Raw genomic sequence first — 21068 nt, forward strand, 5'->3', positions numbered from 1 at the left:
GATGTTTACATGGTAAAATTCATCAAATGAATTCCATGTGTTAAAACCAATCAGGTTTATTTAACAAGGTAAAAACCACTGAACAAAGAAGTAACCCATAGGTCTGTTCTATAAAACTGGACAAAAGGCAAGTGAAACAAGTATGAAACTGCTGCCAATAGTATGCACTCAGATTGTGTGAATACTGATAAATGTCAGTATACATCTTTATCTATGTTGCCTATGCTAAGCAAAGTAACAGAGATGGTGCACACAGGCAACGCAAGGCTCACATACAAACTAGTCTGCTGTTAGACCTTCCTCCTGCACTAGGCTCAGGAAGCTCTTCCAATGTAAAAGCACTTAGGTCTAGATAGCATAGAATAGTGGGGTGGGAGAACGTGTATTATATGTTCCCCATACCCGGAAGGATTGAGTATTTCTGGTGGCAGATCACAGCATTGGAAGAGAATGCGGGGAAGGTAAGAACAACCAACTTATGATACACCTTTTGCAAAGAACCTGTCACTTTGTCTAGCATGGATAAAGTATCAGTTCATCTAAGCAGTATATTCAGTGATTTCATTTGTATTAGTAAAGCCCTTTTGAAGAGAGACAGCACACAAATGATTCTAAGTAGCTGCTAAAATGTTTTGAGCACATATGGTGAAATAGTTTAGGTATATCCAGATCAAACATATGGTCATTTTGGAGATTAGAGCAGTTTATTGCGTAGGTAAACAGATAATCAGCCCCTCTATGCTTGTTTTAATTCTGTTTCTGAGCTAATGGCTTCTCGACTTCATTTCACCGAAACTGTTCACCCTTAAGGGCTCGTTCACACTTGGCTGTTTTACCAACGCTTGCCAAACGCCCCTATAGCGTTTGGCAAGCGTTGGTCCGGCGTTTGTGGGGCGTTATTAACGCTCGGCAAACGCTCCGCAAACGCGGTTTAGTGGCGGTTGCTAGGCGTTTGCCGAGCGTTAATAACGCCCCACAAACGCCTATAATACAGTTTGAGTGGTGTTACCGCTCCGCAAACGCCCCGCAAACGCGTCGCAACTGCACCGCAAACGCCGGCCGGGCGTTTGCGGAGCGGCACCATAGACGAGAATAGGAGGCTTCAAAGCCTCCTGACTCGACCAGAGGCGTCCGTTTTGCCGCGGTGCAACGCGACGCGACGCAAACGCTCCCGTTAGAACAGCACCATGTGCTGTAATGTGCAGAATTGGCAGAGGCGTTTGGGAAGCGGTAAAAACGCTTCCCAAATGCCTCTCTGCCGCCTGCACACAAGGCTAGTGTGAACGTAGCCTAAGACTAACATTCACTTATATAGGACTGCAGTTGGTGCTACTATATTTTAATTAAAAAAAAACATATTATGTATAGGAAGTAAAAATAAAATACAGATGAAAATAAAATTAATTGTGACCTATAATATGCATACCCATAGTAACAAATGGATCAGAAATTAGAAAAGACTCAAATCCTATTAAATGCCTTCGAAATTCCAAGAGGTCATCATACTATTCATTGTATAACAACTGTAGCCTTTTTGTTTATTATTTTTTAAAGGCAGGTCATCCACAAGTCAAAGCTCATTCTATAATATTTGAAATCCTTTAAAAATGTTTGGTTTTAATAAATTCTTATTAAGCAGTTTGCAATATTATACTATTTACCAGTGTTTCTCAACCCCCTTTCAGTCAAGACACCCTTTAAAATTCTGTGCAATCTCGAGGCACCCTTTACAATTCTGCACAATCCCGAGGCACCCTTTACAAAATGTAAAAAAAAGTAAACTAATAGTTTTACAGAATGCAGCAACATCTGCACATGTGAGACACCCAACTTTTCACAGTGGTACTGACTAGCATTTTATTGTTCTTCTCCCTCTGTTTCTCTCACTCAACTAAAGTGACCCCACTGCTGACAGAGAGGGGCAGGGGAGGGGCAAGCAAGTATGCTATGTGGGGTGCCCAATGTCCTTCCTATCAACTGATGACATCATTACTTTTTTTATGTTGCCGGTGGCTAGAAAGTTGTATTGGTGTACAATGCAAACCTGTGAATTTGTGTAACTAAAATGCACTTGATCCACCTACCAACTTGTATACAGTTTTTGGGCAATTTTTAGGCATTTTGCCAAGGCATCCCTGATGAAACCTGAAGGCACCCTGGTTGAAATAGGCTGTACTATACAATGTATTATACCTGAGTATAATTACTTGTCATATCTTTGAGTAAACAAAAGTATATATCTTGACATATGGCATAAAGAGAAATTACAAATATGGGTATAACAAATACTCGCAAGAAAGTATATGGCATCAAACCCCAATTACATATTTCAATTGAAATGTGCATTCCTGTTGGGCAGAGCTCCAATGGTACAATGATCTTTCAAAGAACTAGCAACAACTATAATATCCTGCCTCCCTCAGGCATTTAAATATAGTCCTGGTAGGGGGGGGGGGGGGTCCTTTCCACGGGACACTCATCCAACTGTGGTTGAGGCAATAAAGAGAGGACAACAACTACAAATATAAAGATTCGAAGCAGAGAAGGTAGTGTAGAGAAATGAGTGTGTGAATTAAAGAAAGGATAGAAATGAAAAGCAGTGAAAAAATGGTCAGGGTAAAGAATTGGAATTGGACCAGCTCCCACATACAGAGCAAACCTTGATTTATCTGACTTTAAAATATTAAATTGTCCATAGCATCTTGTTAAAATTTGCCCCAAAGTAGCTAGATATTCACATGTTCCAAATCTTTAAATGTATTGCCTTTGTCATGTAGAATAGCTGCCAGATTTTCATTAAATAAGTGCTTTACATTTTTTGCTTCTCCTGCACAACTTCCAGAGTTCTAGATTTCCATGCTCTTGCTAGGGTTTGTTTAGCGGCAGTGAAATTGAAGGACACAAGTTTGAAATGATTTGAGGTACACAAGGAAGTGTGTAAGTTTAGTAAGGATTAGTAAGGATTTTTAGGGGATGCTGTCTCCTAAGGTAGTGTAATTCGTATACTCTAGTGCAAAACCTTTTATTTATATGGCATTCCCACCAAACATGTTGTGGAGTGCCATCTAAGCCACACTCCCAAAACAGTGTTCTGAGCTGTCCAGTGTGAATTTTCTTAACTTTTTTTTTCTTCACTGACATTGGCATAATGGGATGTGTAGGATTAGTTAGTGCCTGTGGTGGCTAGTGAGTCTTGTTATAAAATACTGAGCAAACCACTGCACAACAGCTGATCAACTCCAGAATGAGTTCAGAAAATCCTTCTACGCATAGCTCGCATGTTCACTAAGCAGTGTCATTAAACACACTCCATGGATCCTTTCTCACTATTGGTGCTTGGAAACTGCAATCATCTGACTCCAGTGCTTGAGAGTTTATTGAATAAGGATGTCATTCTTATTCAATAAACTCTATTGACATTCTATTGTTACACTTTCCCAAATGTATTATTGACAAATTCAATGGACAGTGAGATTCAGCTGTAAAAGCCAGAGCAAAAATGTGGTGTTGGGTGCACAAATCTCCCTGCAAAAGGTACTTCTAAAATTTATCATGATTTAACCCCCAACATTTATTCAAATCCACATGATCAATTTTGTGTGGGTTAACCCACTTTGTGATCTGAGCCAATTCTTCAAACAAGTTGCACAGTTTTATAAAGGCATGACCATTTCACAAACACATCCGCCTTTGAGATCTGAATATCTAGACCTGTCAAAATCAAGACAGTTGAGTAGTTTGCAATTACAAGTTCATTTTAGGCCTACTAAGTCAATTCATGGTGCCAATCAAATTGTTCTTACAAAGATCTGTCATTTTCCTCCTGTACTTAGCTCTGTTGGACGCAGTAGCTGTACACTTCAAAACAATTGCTCTTTGTGGAGGACATGGCTGTCAATTCTAAATAACAAGCTATTCTGTACTAAACATCCCAAAATATAACAATCGTCCAGCACTCAAGAGAATATCATCATCACACCTAGTCTCTATAAAACACTACTGTATGCAAGGTGCAGTTTCTAAACACTCTACTGCTTTGTGCTTTGTAAGCTGTACAATTTTTCTGGCAAATATATGGATTTTTATTATGAGAAATGACCGCCACATATTTAAAGCTTAAAAGTGTAAAAATATGTCAAAACGAAAATATTAAATGTAAAGGTATGCACTTGGGGGGGGGGGGGGTAAATCATGCATGCATTATACATTCTCAGAGGAGAACAACCGGAGTTATTGACCCAGAAGAATCTGGATGTTCTGGCAGATAATAACTTAAAGAATATTTTACCCCAACATTTCATATTCCTGATATGTGCCTGTTGTACCATGTTCTTGTGTTAAAAAGTATCCTGTTCTCTTTGTATTGCTTCCTTTGTGTGAAATCCCTAGTGTTCCTGACAGTACCTCTGCTTTCCTATTTCAAACTGACCACATTAGGTATAGAAGCACATCCATCACAGTGTAGTCAGTTTTTAGGTTGTACTGGGAGCACAGTCTTCCTATCCTTGAATGGCCACGATATGTGCTGACATGCCACCCTGCATAGTCATTCATTGTTGCCCCCCCCCCTTCTTTAAGCCCCTTATGCAGCTTTGAACAGAGCTTATGTAATCAATTAAAAAAGATAAAAAGGATATTTATAATGTGTGTGTATGTGTATATATATATATATATATATATATATATATAGAGAGAGAGCTTTCTTTAAGCAGGCACCTCCTGTACTGAACACATGTAATGGAAAGGGCTGCTGGGGTGTACTGGATGGTCTATTGATGCTGGCTGCTGGAGGATCTGTTGTTATTTGAGGGGATCTATTTTTATGGGGGGTCTATTGTTGCTTGGGGTCACATGTTGCCGGGAGGGATCTACTATAGAGGGAGGGGTCTATAGTTGCTGACTACTGGAGGGTCTATTGATGCTGACAGTGAGGATATTTGTTGTTGTTGCCAGTGGTCTATTGTTGCTGGAGGGGTATTTTGTTGTAGGTGGTCCGTTGTTGCCGCGGAGATCCTTTGTTGCTGGGGGGATCTATTGTTGCTGGCTGCAGAGGATCTATTTTACTGCTTTTCTTGTTATCATTAACAAATTTCATTCAAATTACTTAACACCACAAAATGATACTTGGTTCTGTATTGTTTAAAAGAACTGTACTGGGAGGTGGGTAAGGGGTGGAACCAAGGAACAGTTGGTAGGGCCAGAGACAAGGGGTGATTTGGAAAGAGAGAGTTCCAGAGTTCCAGTTCTCTAAGAAAAAAAGCTCTCTCTCTCTCTCTATATATATATATATATGTATATATATATATATATATATATATATATATATATATATTCAGTTTTGGACACCAGTTCACAAAAAGGATATTGGGGAACTGGGGAAAGTGCAGAGAAGAGCAACCAAGCTGATAAGAGGCATGGAGGAGCTCAGTTGAGGAAAGATTAGAGGAATTGAATTTATTTTCTCTTGAGAAAAGGAGATTAAGGGAGGATATGATCAACATGTATAAATACATCAGTGGTCCATATAGCTTAGCTGCTATACTGGCATCCTCCTCTGTTCTTTCCTCCTCCTCTCTGCAGCTCCTCCTCTCAGCTGAAGGATCATTCATGACATGGCAGTGTCCCACACAGAGCGAGTGCTGGCCAGGCGCCTTTAGGAGGCAGTGCACCCCAGGTGGCCACTAATTTGCCTAGTGAAAACCCCAGCCCTGAGCGTCTGATGCAGTGGTGTAAAGTACGTTGCCACTGGACTCTAGAGCAGTGGAGACATATTCTATGGAGAGACGAATCACGCTTCTCTGTCTGGCAATCCAATGGACGTGTCTGGGTTTGGTGGTTGCAAGGAGAATGGTACTTGCCTGACTGCATTGTGCCAAGTGTAAAGTTTGGTGGAAGGGGGATTGTGGTGTGGGGTTGATTTTCAGAGGTTGGGCTTGGCCCCTTAGTTCCAATGAAGAGAACTCATAAGACATCAGTATACCAAAGATTTTGGACAATTTCACGCTCCCAACTTTGTGGGAACAGTTTGGGGATGGCCCCTTCCTATTCCAACATGACTGTGCACCAGTGCACAAAGCAAGGTCCATTAAGACATGGATGAGCACGTTTGGGGTGGAGGAACTTTACTGGCCTGCACAGAGTCCTGACCTCAACCCAATAGAACACCTTTGGGATGAATTAGAGCAGAGATTGCGAGCCAGGCCTTCTCATCCGACATCAGTGCCTGACCTCACAAATGTGCTTCTGGAAGAATGGTCAAACATTCCCATAGACACACTCCTAAACCTTGTGGACAGCCTTCCCAGAAGAGTTGAAGCCGTTGTAGCTGCAAAGGGTGGGCCAACTCAATATTGAACCCTACGGAATAGGACTGGGATGCAATTAAAGTTCATGTGCTTGTAAAGGCAGGCGTCTTAATACTTTTGTATATGTAAAGCGCTGTGTAAATTAACGGTGATATATGAGTACCTGTAATAAATAAGTAAATAAATACCTGTGGGACCACTGTGGTCCCACAGGTATTTATAAACTGCTCTAGGGTTTTGGGGGTGTTGTGAAAGGCAAGGGGCTTTCACACTGTCTTGGAGGCTCTGAAGGAAGAACAATAAAGTCCAAAAACATCCTCTTTCCTCCTCAGAACTCCAGCGATTCTCCCTTTCTCTCCACCTCTTGGCTGGAGAATCTAGAAGGGAGAATTTTCACACAGATCGCCAGTGAAGGGCTGACATTGCTCCTTCATAAACTGGCCGTTTCTGTGCCTGTTGATTGCAGATTCTCTGTATGCAGAGAAGATCAGCAGAAAACGTGTTCTCTGCTGATCTTCTCTGTTTCATAAACCACTAATGTACTGAAATCAGCAGCGATCCTCAGGATCGCTGCTGATCTCAGTTTCATAAACGGACACCTAAATTGTAGAATAAACACATAGGGTTCATTCACATGGGCACAGAGGTCTGTACATCCTGCTTGCAAGAGGAATTTTTTTTTATATCTGGAGCAGTGTGGCGCTCTGTGCAGGCAGCCTATGTCAGTCAATTGAAAGGCAGCAGCAATAAGGACTCACCTGCACATCTAATATTGATAGGCGGGAAGGGATGGGAATACAGCTCTGAACACATGCAATCTGTGTTTGGGGATGTTCACCTGTCTCTGCATGCCTGTCTTACTCAGATGTGTGGATGAGTCTGTATAGCTGCTGCCATGGACAGCTCCAGATGCATCAACAAATATCTCTTGTACTGTATGTTGTATGGGCCACTTGCGTGAATGAGCCAAAAGAAGCATTAGTATATCCTAGTGCAGAAAACCTGTGGCCAGGCCAGGGTTATTCAAATATTTAAATATATTTCACAAGCAGTAAATTACTTTTAAAACAAAACCTCTGTGATCTTTTTAACGTGCACTGTTGAAATATTCACCCTCTAATTTCATGACAGAAGCACTACAGCCCTTCTCCCATTTCATCTTCTGGTAGTAGGGGCATGGCAGCCTGTCAGCCCTCTAATGTAGAGAAACACAAGTATTATAATCTGTTTAGAAATTAACTGCAAACTGACTTCAGAGTCTCTGTTGTGATTTTTAGGGATGAATTGCCACAGTACCTGGAGCTACAGAGGTCAGTGAAACTCTCCAACGACCTTCTAACCACCAAAGCTTATGGTCACTATTCAGTGCTCCTACTCCTTGACCTCTCTGCGGCCTTCGACACAGTCGACCACCCCCTCCTCCTCAAAAAACTACACTCCCTCGGCCTCAGAGATTCTGCTCTCTCCTGTCTCTCATCCTACCTGTCACAACGCTCCTTCAGCGTTACCTATAATGCTACCACCTCCCCCTCACTCCCCCTCTCTGTTGGGGTCCCTCAAGGCTCTGTCCTTGGGTCCCTTCTCTTCTCCATCTACACCTCCTCCCTTGGCCAACTCATACACTCTCACGGCTTCAACTACCACCTACTGTATATGCCGACGACACACAAATCTATCTCTCAACCCCCCACCTCACCTCCTTAGTCTCTGCCCGAATCACACACCTACTGAGCGACATATCAGACTGGATGTCGCTCCACTTCCTTAAACTGAACCTCTCCAAAACCGAGTTTCTTGTCTTCCCCCCAGCCCGGACACCACCCCCATTGACTTCTCCATCACATCCAACAACGCCACCATCAAACCTGCCCTGCAGGCCAGAGTACTTGGTGTCATTCTGGACTCCAACCTATCCTTCCAGCCCCAAGTCCAATCTTTAACAAACTCGTGCAGACTCCACCTCCGCAACATCGCCAAAATACGCACGTTCCTAACCCCAGAAAACACTAAACAGCTCATCCACTCCCTCATCATATCACGACTCGACTACTGCAACTCCCTCCTCACTGGCCTGCCTCTCCGCTGGCTATCCCCGCTTCAGTCGATCCTGAATACGACTGCCAGACTCATTCACCTTTCCAACCGCTCCATCTCCGCCACCCCCCTCTGCCAATCCCTCCACTGGCTTCCGATTGCGCAACGGATCAAATTCAAAATCCTAACACTGACGTACAAAGCTAACCACCATACTGCCCCGAACTACATCACTGACCTAATATCCAAGTACCGCCCAGCATGCACACTCCGCTCCTCACAAGACCTCCTTCTCTCTATTTCCCTGGTCTCCTCCTCCCATGCCCGCCTCCAGGACTTCTCCATGGTGTCATCCATCCTCTGAAACTCCCTGCCCCAACCCATCAGATTATCACCTACTCTCCTCTCCTTTAGGCGCACCCTGAAACCCACCTCTTCAGGGAAGCCTACCCCACCCCCTGCTAACTTGCCGACCTCCTCCACTCTTCCAACCACTCCATCCCCCACAGCTATCTCCTCCTGTGCCACCATCCCCTCCCTCCTAGATTGTAAGCTCGAAAGAGCAGGGCCCTCAATCCCCTCATGTTTTGCATTGTATTGGTATTGTTCTGTCACATGTTCTGTCCCCCTTTGTAATGTACAGCGCTGAGCGAACTATTGGCGCTTTATAAATACTGTATAATAATAATAATAATAATAATATTTTGAAGCTTATTTACTTCTTGTTCAGAATACTTACTGTACTTTAAAAGCAACTGCCTGTACACAGGTTCACATTAATTCACGAATAACCTGATCTTATTTAATCATTGATCGTGATCAAGATCATTGATTTGGGAATATTGAATGCCATTTCTGCCATGCTTACAAAGCCTAATTTGATATGTACATATACTGTGCCAAAACCTGCTGCTTGTACACACAAAAAAGTGTCTGCAGCTATTCGCACACACCTGTCATTCCAGGTGTAGGAATTTGCAGATTTACAAAATGTGCTAATCCCCTGCCTGAATGTAACCTAAAATATCTGTATGATTTCACATAATGAGAGAAAAACACACCTTGATGGATCAATTCATGTTTCAAAGTCATACACCATGTTAGTCTTTTTTATGTACAAACCTTTCCATCAGCCCCTCCCTACTATTTGCTGTTTTCGCAAATGTATTTCTGACTTTTCCTCCTTCTAGCATTTGTGTGCTTAATTGTTTTTATTTCTTAGGATCCAATGCTTAAAGTGATTGTAAACCCTCACATATACCCTGTAAAGTGACTGGCCTCAGGTGATACACACTGATGGACAGCCTCCTACATACTGTAAGTTATCTGTTGCTTATCTGCAGCCACCTCTGCTCTACTTCTGTTTAAAGTACAAGTTTTCTGAGATTCCAGGGGAGGGGATGAGGATCTGTGGTCAAACACTGTACAGCTCAGAGAGGAGAGCTAAGTGTAATCTGACACCCAGTGGAGGGAAGGGACACACCCTCATCTTCACAATCTCATAGGGAAACATGAACAGCCGAGGCTGTAAATCACAGACTGTATGCTGGAGCTCCCCTCCCCTGTCACCTCAATCCCCTGCATTACCTGTCAGAAATGACTCATGCAATTAGCATAGGAACCAGACTGCAGACAGAATTCACACTCAGTGGTTTGGACTGAGGATGTACACACTGTCAGATATGTTTTATTTATTTTTCCTGTCAGAGATTTCCAACCTTTTTCAACCTCCTCACTGAGCCCAATAATATTGCTTTACTGTTCAGCTGGTCCAATATTGATTATGTCCATATTTCTGTGATCAAAGCGGTACATTTTTTTGCATGGAAATATGTATTTTTTCTTTTGTAGGCCTGTAATTTTTAGGAATAACTCACTGAAGTCTGTCCGAACAAGAGTCTAGTAAACATCCCGGGTAGGATAGAACTTGAAACACGAAATCACAAATTAGAATTTAATAAATAATCATAAAAAATAATAATATAATAATAATACATTTAATTCAATAATATAATCAAACCAAAAACACAAGGCACCGTGCTGCCTATCAGTGCTGCCTATCAGTGCAGCCTTATCAGTGAAGGAGGAAAATTACCTGTTTGCCAAATTTTATAATAGAAACAAAGTAAAAAATCTTTTTTTCTAAATTTTTGCTCTTTTTTTGTTTATAGTGCAAAAAAATAAAACACCCAGCGGCAAGTACATACCACCAAAAGAAAGCTCTATTTGTGTGAAAAAAAATGATAAAAATGTAATATGGGTACAGTGTTGCATGATCGCGCAATTGTCACTCAAAGCGCGACAGCACTGAAAGCTGAAAATTGGCCTAGGCAGGAAAGGGGTATACGTGCCTGGTAGGCAAGTGGTTAAAAAGTACAGATCAGGCCCTATAATGCAATAAATAAAGCCCCCTGTGTTAACACTGTGTCCCAGGGTGATTTTTACTAAAACAAATATAACTATTCTTGTTTCTAAAATGGAAAGGCCTGCAGAATTGCCTGTTATTTGCAATATATAAATAGGGGAGATGCAAGCACTTGTGATAAAATAGTAAGATATGCGTATGCTTGTAGTTTCATTGTTCATACAGCAATATTTCTGCAGTAAGACTAGAGAGTGGGCTGTCAGTGTGAGCTCTGTACCCTGCCATAAAACATAACAAGTAGTGTCAGAACACACAGCTCATATACTGTAAACTGAATCCTGCAGTGCAATAATGCTCTAATCGGTTCCCTTGTCTTCCTATGGAGTTTAATGCAATCACCCAACTGCTCTAAGCTGGTTATGGCTGTAGTGTGCTCCTGCCCAGTACAGAACTGCCTACAATCAGACTGTCAGTTCTTACGTGTAAACTGGATGAGTCAGAGCTGCATAGTATCACCCACGATGACGCGTATGCTAAGCTCTGCGTGATCAGTGTAGGATAAAGACAATAAGGCTGGGGGAGAATTTGGTGAGCTAAAGTGGAAATCCAGCCATGAAATACATATAAGGGAATTGTTCTACATTTAAAATCATTTGCATGTCTGTTCATCCAGGCTTCATCTACACAGGATTGTATTGCTCCTTCATATCCCCCCCTCCCCCCCTTCAGTCCATTATGAATGCTGCTGCCAGACTTATCCACCTTACCAACCGTTCAATGTCTGCTACTCCTCTCTGTCAATCCCTTCATTGGCTTCACCCAACAAATTCAATTCAAAACACTAACAACAGACAAAGCCATCCACAACTCAACCCCAGGTACATCACTAACCTAGTTTCAAAATACCAACCAAATCATTCTCTTCATTCCTACCAAGACCTCCTGGTCTCTAGCTCCCTCGTCACCTCCTCCCATGTGTGCCTCCAGTACTTCTCTCAAGCCTCCCCCATCCTATGCAACTCCCTACCCCAATCTGTCTATTTCCTACTCTGTTTGCTTTTAGATGATCCCTGAAAATCATTCTCTTGAGAAGCCTATTCTGCCCCTACCTAACAATTGTACTTTCATTTTTTCCATCAGCTTATCCCCCACAGCTATTAACTTTTGTATCACTCGACCCTCCCTCCTAGATTGTAAGCTCCAAGGAGCAGGGCCCTCTGATCCCATCTGTACTGAATTGTATTGTACTGTACTGTCTGCCCTCATGTTGTAAAGCGCTGTACAAACTGTTGGCGCTATATAAATCCTGTATAATGATAATAATAATTGGCAGCTGCAGCAAGAGTCCAGCTGGATTAACAGGTAGATGCGGTAGGTGTAGCTGCTCAGCCTGTACAATGTAATGACAGGCTAACAGTGGCCATGGGTGTTCAGATGTAATTGCACATGGAGTGAATACCTGTTTTTATGGACAGATGTTCTCCCATCAACTGAAGCAATTTGCATCCAGGAGTGATCCACTGTTCCTAAACACAGATAATCAATCCATGTGCGTTTACATCCAAAAAGCCTCTAATAGCTGCTGTCACTTTCAGCCTGTCATTGCTTTGTACAAACTAAGTGGCTGCAACTATTCACATCCACCTATCAATCCTGCTGGAGGCAGCAGGCAATGTGGATTCTTTCCGCAGCTGGCAATAAAATCCCAAGTGAGTGAGGCCTTACAATCACACTGCATGGAGAATGCCACCTCTTTCGATGGTGGGGTTAAGGAATACAGTAGTGTCATCTACCTACACTCAGCCTGCTGAATGGATGATGAAGGAGCAGGAGCAAAATTGAGGTCATCTCTCTACTCTCCTCCTGTCATCTTGCTCCTTGTCAGCATATTTACATGCAGCACACCTGACTGCTAGCACTGCCCTCCCTTATTACTCAGTCTGACTGATGCTGCAAAGGGCATTGCAAAACTGCATCACCCTAGATTCACACCTAAGCGTTTTTCACAGCGTTTTGCAGAAACGCAGTACAGTCCATTTAACATGATTTCCTATGGGACACGTTCACATCTCTGAGTTTTCACCCGATGCGTTTTTTGGAAAGGGTCAGGTAGCATTTTTGGTTCTATAGACTTCAATGGAAATGCCGCAGAAAAGCATGTAGTGCATTTGTTATGCATTTTTGCTGTGCTTTTGATGCATTTTAAATCTGCCTAGCAACAAGAAACATAAAAAAAAAAAAAAAAAACGCTGGTGCAAAAACATAAAACGCAATGCAGAAACGGCTCAAACACAAACTGCATAGGTGTGAACCTAGCCTTACTGTCACGCTCACCTGTTCCACATTCTTACACTGGATCTTGCTCCTTTTGCTGGTACCGCAACCATTCACATGGGGGCAGCTGTCTTAAACAGTTTGTGTCCGGGTTCCTCAGAATTTAAAGTGGAACTCTAGTCAGAAACTTAAGTCCTGCTAGATCTGCAGGTTTAGCTACTGTATATAAACATTAAAAATAAGTGCCTATACTATTTAACCACTCCAAGTCTGAACACTTTCACCCCCTTCCAGTGCAGGCCAATTTTCAGCTTTCAGGACTGTTGCAATTTAAATGACAAGTGCGCGATCATGCTTCACTGTACTCAAATTCAATTTTTTATCATTTTTTTCACACAAACAGAGCTTTCTTTTGGTGGTATTTGAGCACCACTGGGATTTTTATTTTTTGCTATATAAATGTAAAAATACAGAAACTTTTGAAAAAAAAACAAAACATTTTCTTGCTTAGTTTTTGTTATAACATTTTGCAAATAAATCATCTTTCTTTATAAATGTAGGCCAAAATGTATTCTGCTCCATTTTTTGGATAAAAATATCCCAGTTGGCGGACTGACAACTCATGGGGCCCCCGTACAATAGGGGAACATGGGGCCCCTGTGTCCTTGCCAAAACTCAAAAAAGCCTATGAAAAAGGTATCAGGGGCATCTCATGGGGCCCTCTACTGACCCCGGGCTCTCGGGCAGTGCCCGAGTTTCCAAATGGTCAGTCCGCCCCTGGATGAGACCTTAAAATGCCAGATGCTGGTATGACGTATGGCACTGATCAGGACATTGGTATGAGGTATAGTAGTGTTCAGGATTCTGGTATCGGGTATGTCCATGATCAGGACATTGGCACAGTGTATGGTGGTGATCCGGACACTGGAATGGGCTATGGCAGTGATCAGAATGCTGGTATAGCATATGGGTGATCAGAATGCTGGTATGGGGTATGGCGGTTATCAGGGCACTGGCATGGCATATGGGGTGATGAGAACACTGGTATGGACTATGGCAGTGATCAAGATACTGGTTCGGCATAAGGAGTGACCAGAATGCTTGTATGGGGTATGGCGGTGATCAGGATGCTGGTATGGGGTATGGCGGTGATCAGGGCACTAATATGGTATATGGCGGTGATCAAGCACTAGTATGGTATATGGCAGTGATCAGGACACTGGTATGGTGTATGGTGATGATCAGGGTGCTGGTATGGCATATGGTAGTGATCATGGAGATGGTATGGTGTATGGCCATGATCAGGATGCTAGTATTGCGTATGGTGCTGATCAGGACACTGGTATTGCATATGGCAGTGATCATGACACTGGTATGGCAGTTATCAGGACGGTGGTATGGTGGTGTTTTTGCGAGTACTGGGACAGGTGACAGGGCTGGCTGCATTATTTATCAGAGACTACACTGGTGCAGTGATCAGGAACACTAGGGCTGGCTGGCACTGCAGTCTGTGAGTGTAGAAGCAACCTGACAGGCCACTGTACACTCACAGGCCTACAGCATAGCTTCTCTCTGCTCTCAGAGTGAAAGCAAAGAGAACTGATCTTTACTTTCACTTGGTATTGTTTACTATGTGATTGCTGTGATTGGACACAGCAATCACATGGTACAATACCATGTGACCACCTGGGCACAGCGGTAATGTGAACAGCTGTGTTCGGGTGACACACGGGTCACCGGGCTCCTGGATGTGCACTCTGTGAGCCGCTCAGGAGCCTCTGATGTGGCCTGACATACAGGTACATTAGCCTGCATCGGCGCTGCTTCCTGTCCATAGGCAAAATCAGAAACAGGAACGATTGATTTTGATAGCATAATTATTAATGTGGAATGCATGTTCCTTCACAAATAACATTATTTTTTTATCAAGTTGTTATGGGTAAAGTGTTGCAATAATAAAGTGTCTACATGCTAGCAGTCAGACTCCCTAGCACCTCCTAGCAATCCCATAATTTGATGTGCTCCTTTCCTAGCACTCTTCAGTGACTCTCTCTTATTCACATCCATATACATACAGTCAGATCCATAAATATTGGGACATCGACACAATTCTAACATTTTTGGCTCTATACACCACCACAATGGATTTGAAATAAAACGAACAAGATGTGCTTTAACTGCAGACTGTCAGCTTTAATTTGAGGGTATTTACATCCAAATCAGGTGAACGGTGTAGGAATTACAACAGTTTGCATATGTGCCTCCCACTTGTTAAGGGACCAAAAGTAATGGGACAGAATAATAATCATAAATCAAACTTTCACTTTTTAATACTTGGTTGCAAATCCTTTGCAGTCAATTACAGCCTGAAGTCTGGAATGCATAGACATCACCAGACGCTGGGTTTCATCCCTGGTGATGCTCTGCCAGGCCTCTACTGCAACTGTCTTCAGTTCTTGCTTGTTCTTGGGGCATTTTCCCTTCAGTTTTGTCTTCAGCAAGTGAAATGCATGCTCAATCGGATTCAGGTCAGGTGATTGACTTGGCCATTGCATAACATTCCACTTCTTTCCCTTAAAAAACTCTTTGGTTGCTTTTGCAGTATGCTTTGGGTCATTGTCCATCTGCACTGTGAAGCGGCGTCCAATGAGTTCTGAAGCATTTGGCTGAATATGAGCAGATAATATTGCCCGAAACACTTCAGAATTCATCGTGCTGCTTTTGTCAGCAGCCACATCATCAATAAATACAAGAGAACCAGTTCCATTGGCAGCCATACATGCCCACGCCATGACACTACCACCACCATGCTTCACTGATGAGGTGGTATGCTTAGGATCATGAGCAGTTCCTTTCCTTCTCCATACTCTTCTCTTCCCATCACTCTGGTACAAGTTGATCTTGGTCTCATCTGTCCATAGGATGTTGTTCCAGAACTGTGAAGGCTTTTTTAGATGTCATTTGGCCTTCCTGTTTTTGAGGCTCACCAATGGTTTCCATCTTGTGGTGAACCCTCTGTATTCACTCTGGTGAAGTCTTCTCTTGATTGTTGACTTTGACACACATACACCTATCTCCTGGAGAGTGTTCTTGATCTGGCCAACTGTTTTGAAGGGTGTTTTCTTCACCAGGGAAAGAATTCTTCAGTCATCCACCACAGTTGTTTTCCGTCGTCTTCCGGGTCTTTTGGTGTTGCTGAGCTCACCGATGCGTTCCTTCTTTTTAAGAATGTCCCAAACAGTTGTTTTGGCCATGCCTAATGTTTTTGCTATCTCTCTGATGGGTTTGTTTTGTTTTTTCAGCCTAATGATGGCTTGCTTCACTGATAGTGACAGCTCTTTGGATCTCATCTTGAGAGTTGACAGCAACAGATTCGAAATGCAAATAACACACTTGAAATTAACTCTGGACCTTTTATCTGCTCATTGTAATTGGGATAATGAGGGAATAACACACACCTGGCCATGGAACAGCTGAGAAGCCAATTGTCCCATTACTTTTGGTCCCTTAACAAGTGGGAGGCACAAATGCAAACTGTTGTAATTCCTACACCGTTCACCTGATTTGGATGTAAATACCCTCAAATTAAAGCTGACAGTCTGCAGTTAAAGCACATCTTGTTCGTTTCACTTCAAATCTATTGTGGTGGTGTATAGAGCCAAAAATTTTAGAATTGTGTCGATGTCCCAATATTTATTAAATATTTTATACATACATAGATATATATATATATATATATATATATATATATAAAAACTTATTTATAAAGTATATATTATATTTCTAATTAGAAATGTGGTCATTGCTGAAGTCAGAACATACATTAAACCCTCAGTCCTATGCCTGGTCATATTAGAAATTTTAATATTAATTTTAGGAAGAGTTTACAAATGCTGCATGTCCACAAATATATTGCTCATGGCAGACTGATATCATGTTGGAAAAGCATCCTGCAGCAGTGTGCCAGTCAGCAATCCAGTACACTGACTTGTCACTTTCCAATAACATACAGCCAGATTGCTCATTGGAAACAGATGCTAATTGATCAGTAAAGCTGCTGAAACTAGAATGTAAATATTCAGCTTAAAGCAGTGGTCAGCAAAACAGAGTCAGGAATCCACTATGTGTAAAATATGGAAGCATATCCAGGAAATGAAATTACTGATTTAGCAGTAGCTCATAACAACTAATAGCCTCATCTTAGCAGATTTCAATGTAAATCAATTAGATCTATAAAATATGAATATATTTATATTTACGGTGTATACATAAAATCTTATTTCCTAAATTACCGCTGTTAGGAAAAGTTATGTCTCACATTTACTAAAGATACATCAAAAAATTGTGATTTGCAAAAAAAGCTCATTTTACAGATCAACCTTATGTATGTTTTTTTTTTTTTGCATAGTTTCATTGGTCTAGCTTGGAACAATGTAAGTATGCATATCTGTGGGAGCAAACAATCAATGCAGTAGTCGCCTCTGTCTTCCGGATCCTATGCCAAGAGTGTGCTCTTCTGCATAGTGAACACAGGGTCTTGCTCACTCAGCACAAACCCCATTCACAGAACGAATCTTCAGTGAAAGCAAGGTGATCTCTGATTGGACTAGGAAGAGAGGCGTGGGGTGGGGACATCAGGATCCCCACCTTGCAGAAAGTATACTATGGATACCTGCAGCCAGGCTCCCAGGTGTTCCAAACAGCAGTGACTGCTCAGTCTATACAACTAACTGATGAACAACTTCATGGCTGTATGCAGGGGCGGACTGACAACTCATGGATCCCCTGGGCAATAAGGGATCATGGGGCCCCTGTGTCCTTGCTCAAACTAAAAAAAGCCTATGAAAAAGGTACCAGGGGCATCTTATGGGGCCCTCTACTGACCCCAGGCCCTCGGGCGGTGCCCGAGTTTCCAAATGGTCAGTCCGCCCCTGGCTGTATGTATCCGCATGTACCTGCACATCCAGTTAAGATAGGTACAGATGTTCGGCACTAGATGTAATGGGGTCAGACATCTATCAATAACCACAGGAAACCACTAGATATGTGGATACACACTTACAGCCACGGACAGCCCCAGCTCTTTTCAGCCATTCAGTCATTGAGATATACAGGCTAAGCAGTCTTCACCATTTGGAACATCTGGGATCCTGGCTGCAGGTATCAGCAATATACAGGGTGCGGCAACATAACGTCCTTTTTTCAAAATGCAATAAAACCCATTTTATGAATCAGAATTGTTTTTATTGTCTTTAATAATGTAGGTACATATCTAAAGTTCTGTTTTACACAGTTTTGAAAATCATATCAGGTAGGTGACTCCCCCCATTGTCCATACACTGAATAAGCCGATTTCTGGCAATTTTCATGACCCTTACCAGCATAGCAGCGGGTATGTTGGCAATTTCTGCAAGGATGTTGGCCTTCAGGTCTTGTAGTGTCCTTGGACGGTTTACGTAAACGCGGGATTTCAAAAAACCCCACAAAAAAAAAAGTCGCAAGGGGCCAAATCAGGGGAGCGGGCTGGCCACTCCAAATCGCCCCTTATTGAGATGAGGCGCTCCGGGAAGTGTTCCCTTAAAACAGCCATTGATGCTCTTGAAGTGTGAGCCGTTGCTCCGTCCTGTTGGAACCAAATGTCCCCTAAGTCCAATTCATCAAGTCGTGGAAAAACAAATTCCTCCAACATGTTCACATACCGGTCTGAATTCACTGTCACTGTGACTTCATTTTCTTCAAAGAACCAGGGACCAATAATCCCAGCTGAGGCAATTGCACACCACACTGTGACTTTAGATGAATGCAAAGGCCTTTGATGCAATTCTCGAGGATTGGTGTCGGCCCAGTAGCGCATGTTCTGTTTGTTGACGCATCCAGTCAAGTGAAAATGGGCTTCATCACTGTAAAAAACAATTACGTCCTCAAGGACGTTTTCGAGTACTGCCTCACATGCGTTCCTCCGAGAATTGAAGTCGCGTTCGGAGAGTTCCTGCACAATCGCCAACTTGTACGGATGGTAATGAAGGTCATCGTGAAGAATTCGCCTCACTGAACGATCCGAAAGTCCAAGGGCAGATGCATGTTTACGCGCAGAACGCTACGGGGATCGCAAGATTGAAGCTCTCACTGCTTCGATGTTCTCAGGTGATCTGATGGGTCGAGGGACTCCAGCTCTTCGTCTTGTCGTACTCGCGGTTTGTCTGAACGTAGTGACCCACGTAACAATTGATTTAAAAACTTTAGAACTACGCCTGTTGCCTGAGACCACTCCCGCCCCGCTATGGCCGCTACAGCCTGAATGGCACGCTTTTCAAAAAAGGAAGTTATGTTGCTGCACCCTGTACTTGCTGCACGGAGGTGGAGATCCTGGTGTCCACACCACCCCCACTTCTCTATCTTATCCAACCAGAGAACACCTTGCCGCACCATGGTGGATTTAGGATGTGTGAAGAATGAGGCCTTAAAGATATAATAAACGTTTAATAGGGTTGTATTACATTTTGATACACATTATAATTGCTTAAATGATAAGTTCACCTTTGGGAACATGTTACATGTTCCACCCGTTTTTAGGGTGGAACATGTAACATGTTCCCATAGCTGCAGCCGCCCCCCCTCCCTTTGATAGAGTACGGGGAGAAGTTTCCCCCGTACTGTCAGATTTGAAAACAGCGTGGCCTTGCAGGGTTCCACCCACATGGCTGTGTCACATTTACAAGTTCTGTGAATGAGTGCTTTAGTGTCTGTGGGCTTGTAGTTTTCAATGAATTACCACGACACTGTGGAGCGCCGTGGTAGTTAGTTGAAGTTTCCTGTCAGTATATCTGCTTGCCGTACATCCCGTACGGCTGGCAGATATTCTGACAGGTCTGCAGACCTGAATGGCATCAGCGATCTACTGATCGCTGGCACAATGCTTTCCTAGCTCCTGAGGACAAAAATAATAAATGCACATTTTTTTACCTGCAAAAACGTGCATTTATTATTTGTGTCAAAAAGGTGAACTCTTCCTTTAATTGCTGTTTGTTTTGCTTGTTTTTCTTTGTTTATTACATTGTTTTCCCAGAATATTTTATTTTATCTTTTCATGTGACAACACTGAAGAAATGACACTTTGCTACAATGTAAAGTAGTGAGTGTACAACTTGTATAACAGTGTAAATTTGCTGTCCCCTCAAAATAACTCAACACACAGCCATTAATGTCTATTACTGTACATTATAGCAAAGTGTCATTTCTTCAGTGTTGTCACATGAAAAGATATATTAAAATATTTACAGAAATTTGAGGGGTGTACTCACTTCTGTGAGATACTGTGTGTGTGTGTGTGTATATATATATATATATATATTTATATATATATATATACATGAAATTGTTTGTGATACTGGATGCTTTGGCAATATACACTCACCAGCCACTTTATTAGGTACACCTGTCCAATTGCTTGGAAACACATTAATATATTAATCATTTTATTAATATATTAATAATTTAATGAATGGGTTAAGAAAGATTTTCATGTGCAATGTAGTTTTTCCTAAAGCACATATTTTTTAGCAAAACTTTGTTTATATAATATCACTTTGATGTGAATACTACAAATTAAGAGGCATAGCTTCTGATAACTAAGTGAAATTACACATAATACAATTCACATGACTACAATGATCACACATTCCTGGAGCTGAACAAGTAATTAGCTGAATTCTAGAAGCGGTTCCAACATTGTTGAAGAGTACGAGTTTCCAGATGCACTAAGATGCCCAATGCTGATTTTGCTTTCCATCCAATAATATTACATGTTAAATGTGGTTTTATTATTGTTAGTATATTATGCATCATAAGTGTAGAAACTTGACCTGCGCAAAATACCAGTTATAGCAAACCTATTGTAAGTTATCTTTATTTTTTTGTCCATTTTTTTGTTTGTAGCACCACATTACAAAAATATACCAGATAATAAAATATAATTTTATTTCATTTGTAGATACATTTATCAAAGTATTTACTAGAAATATAATTTTACTGTAAAGAGGACAAATTACAGGGTCATTTTTTGAGAGGTTATAACCTACAATAGTTGCCAG

The 21068-nt window shown here is 42.0% G+C and overlaps 1 protein-coding gene across 8 annotated transcripts in view; it reads right to left on the reverse strand.

Moving 5' to 3' along the window:
- Positions 1–21068, reverse strand: part of ACSL6 (acyl-CoA synthetase long chain family member 6) — a 265006-nt gene that overhangs the window by 113342 nt on the left and 130596 nt on the right. The gene's annotated exons all lie outside the window — the stretch shown is intronic.

This window comes from Staurois parvus, unplaced genomic scaffold, assembly GCF_062004578.1.
Source record: "Staurois parvus isolate SC_StPar_1 unplaced genomic scaffold, SC_StPar_1.0 ptg000648l, whole genome shotgun sequence".
Lineage (NCBI taxonomy): Eukaryota > Metazoa > Chordata > Amphibia > Anura > Ranidae > Staurois > Staurois parvus.